The following is a 3676-nucleotide window of genomic DNA, read 5'->3' on the forward strand; positions in this document are numbered from 1 at the left end:
ACTCTAAATAAAATTTGAAAAGAAAATGAAACTCAAACGAACACTACAAGTTTACCTTGGAAAATCATAAAGTGTTATTATTTTGTTCTTAATTTCTCCAGTTACAGAATTTGGAATTAGAAGTGAACTTTAATTTATAGATAGGAAAACTCAGAGAGGTGAGGTCTAACAAACATAGGAAAAACTCTATAGCTAAAAAGATACACTAAGAGGGTAATTAACAGCTGCCTGTTTGTATATAAAATAACTTTCAGCATTGAGAAGAGTCTTGGTTCTTCTAATGTCCATAGTCGAAGTGAAAAGGAAAGCCTGCAGAATAGAACTTCTCAATCTAAGTATTGGTATCTTGGGGAAAGTAATTATTGTGATGGGTCTGTTTTTTGTATTGTAGGATGTTTATCAGTCTCCCTGGCCTCTACCCATCAGATTCCCCTTGTACTCTCCCTCTCATAGTTGTGACAACAGAAAATATCTATAGACATTAACGGTTATATCCTGAGACAAAATGTTAGTCCCTACCCATTGAGAACGACCACTCTCAGGTAGGATTAGCCCAATTTTTTCCCCTTCCTTATGGAGACAATGCAAATAGTAATTATACTTATTTCATCGAGTTGTTGGAATGATTAAAAAATTTAAGTGCTCAGAACATTGTCATGCAGATAGTAATATGTGGGAAAAATACAGAATTATTATCATGGGCATAACATTATGAATGGCAATTGCTCTAAACATAGGATGGGCATTCTTTGACAGTTAATAACCACTTGCTCATGAGATGAGTTGACATCATCTGTGTTTATATTTATGTTCAGGGTCATTAAACTCATATGGATACCATTTATTTTCTCTTTTGAATAATATTAAGTAGTGATTTCCCCTTTACCTGTAAGGATTAATAAGCCAGAAATTACAATAGGAATAAATTAATTAATTTTATGTGGAAAGGATTACCAATTTGAATTTATATTAGTACAATGGATGAAGTAATTCACTCTTCCATCTCCAAGCAAAAGTAATAGGAAATTTGAATTTGGTACGTCAAGACGAAGGCCACACATTTTGTGGAATTTAATCGTAAAAACAGCTCTGTCATCCTGGAAAAATTAATGAGCTCCTTACTTAAATATTTCAAAGATTTTTTTTTTTAAGTTTTAGATTTTTCAGAGAGTTTATTTGAAAGATGAAAAAGGACACTATGAGAAAGAGAAGCAATATGCAAGTTGGTGATTTTGTTGATATCAGTGTGGAGCCATCTCATTAGATTAATAACTTGCCATGTAGGACTCACTGTACAGGTATTTTTGCCATGATCTTATTGATTCTGGGCCACACATGTTGCATACAGGCTGATGAATTTAAGAACAGATCTAATGATTGCTTAATGTAGCCTGGAAAACAGCTTTCAGAAGTCATTAGGCCTAAGAAATGAGAGGGCTTGCACCCTTGAGACATCATTCTACAGACAAATGGATTTCAGTTTGAATTTCCTCTCTTAACTCATTACAAGTCTGCATGTGATTCGTTAGGCCAGTAAAATTTTTGTTTTGCTGAAAAGAATTCTAAGCCTGAAGCCAAAAGCTGTATTTAAACTAGGGTTCTACCACTTTATGATCATGACCTGGTTAAGGTGACATAATCCCTTGGACCTCAGTTTCCTGCAATATAGAGATTGATCTAGTCCAGCAGTTCTCAGTAAGTGATCCAGGAGCCAGCAGCATTAGCACCACTTGGAAACTTACAAATGCAAATTCTCCAGCTCCATACCAGACATACTGGATCACTCTGGGAATGTGACCAAGATATTTGTGATTTAATAAGTTCTCCAGGTGATTCTGATTCATGATAAAGTTTCAGAACCACCACTGTACTTCGGGGATCATCAAATATTTTCTTTACAGGGCCAGAAAGTAATATAGTAGTCTCTTCCCCTTATCCATGGGGGATATAATCTAAGACTGCCGGTGGGTCCCTGAAACCATGGATAGTACCAAACCCTATATATGTTTTTTTCCTATAGGTACATACTATGACAAATTTACTTTATAAATCAGGCACACTAAAAATTAGTAACTAATAAAACAGAACAGTTACAACAATCTAGTGTAATAAGTTATGTGAGTGTGGTCTCACTCTCTTGAAATACCTTGTTTTACTCACCCTTCTTCTGATGATGATGTGAGATGATAAAATGTTTATGTGATGAAGTAAACGACCGAGGCATTGTGACACAGCATTAGGCTATTGGCCTTTTGGACCTCAGCTGACCATGGATAATGGGGGAACTACTGTATTTTAGGCTGTATGGAACAAGAAGCAAAATCAAGATTATTATATAGACATTTATATAAAAAGAGAAAATTTTTCTTGACATAACTTAAGATAATCATAAGAACATTTGTTGTTGTAAAACGTGGAATCTTCTTAGGAAGGATACTATTTTGATGCATTGGGGTTCATAGTTAATGTTCCTCTTCATCAAACTAGTTACATATATTCCTCTCTAAAAGTCATTCTTACCTCATGGGCCTTCCAAATGAGGTGGCAGACTGGATTTGTCCTGCACATCAGTTTCTGTCCCTGATATCTAGAACTTCTAAAGTCCTTTCCATCTCTTTTTCCTAGGGCCACCTGCATCAATGCTGGATTTCCTTCATTACCTTTCCTTTTTTCTCCTCTTCAGGTAAAATTAAGACCCAAATGACAAATCCTGGCTCCTTCTTCAACCTAATCCCATCTACCCGCATCACCATTGCACGTAGATCTTTCATGAAAATTAAACAATAAGTGATTAGATGAGATATAAAGTCCAAAATGAGTCCTTATATTCCTCAACTGATTTCCTCCAGAGTGAAGCTAAATATTAACAATGATCTTCTATACAGACTTGAACTATGCTGTAGTATCCATCAGCAATATTCTTCATGAGCTCTTTATTGTCTGTTCGGCGGGGGGGGGGGGGGGGGGGACTGTTAAAAGTCAACAGTGTTTCAGAGATTAGCCAAAATAACATATATCAAAGTCCTGTATTCTTCTAAGTAAGATATAAGCAGGAACTTAATATCCCAAGCAATTACCTGTTATCAGATTGTGAATAAGACATATTATTCAGATTCTTTTATCCATTCAGGTGGGAATACTAGATATAGATATCTTTTTAAATCAAAATTTCTGTCTTATGTAAAAACAGAGAGAGGGCACAAATTAGTTGAATCATTTCACTTGCTTTTGCCAGAAGGTTGCCTCCTGCAATTAATTCAATTTACTAGTTTAATTTTTTTATACATTCATTAGGGCATTGATGAGGATATGATTATTCACTTTTAAACATCACTTGGGCTCCATTCTCTCCAATTCCCTGGACTCAGAACCACTGCAGTTGCTATGCTGTCTGTTATATGGAAGAAGAGCCCATTACTCTCCCCAAAAGGGTGTGAATAATGTAATTCACTACCCCCACTCTAGTCTGAGCATATCTACTGTGGGTATTGATCACTGAATCATCTGATCAAGAACTAAGTCAAAGTGCTTGGCATAAGGCAGAGAATTGGCTATGTGGGAAAGATGGGGAATGATGACACAGTGGTTTTCTGTTCACAATATAAAACCAGAAAAATCTTCCCTTCTGATTGAATGGAAAATTAGTTCCCTCCTTACAATTTCTTTTGGAATTTGC

Source organism: Hyaena hyaena, unplaced genomic scaffold, assembly GCF_003009895.1.
Source record: "Hyaena hyaena isolate Hyena2069 unplaced genomic scaffold, ASM300989v1 scaffold_948, whole genome shotgun sequence".
In the NCBI taxonomy this organism is placed as follows: domain Eukaryota; kingdom Metazoa; phylum Chordata; class Mammalia; order Carnivora; family Hyaenidae; genus Hyaena; species Hyaena hyaena.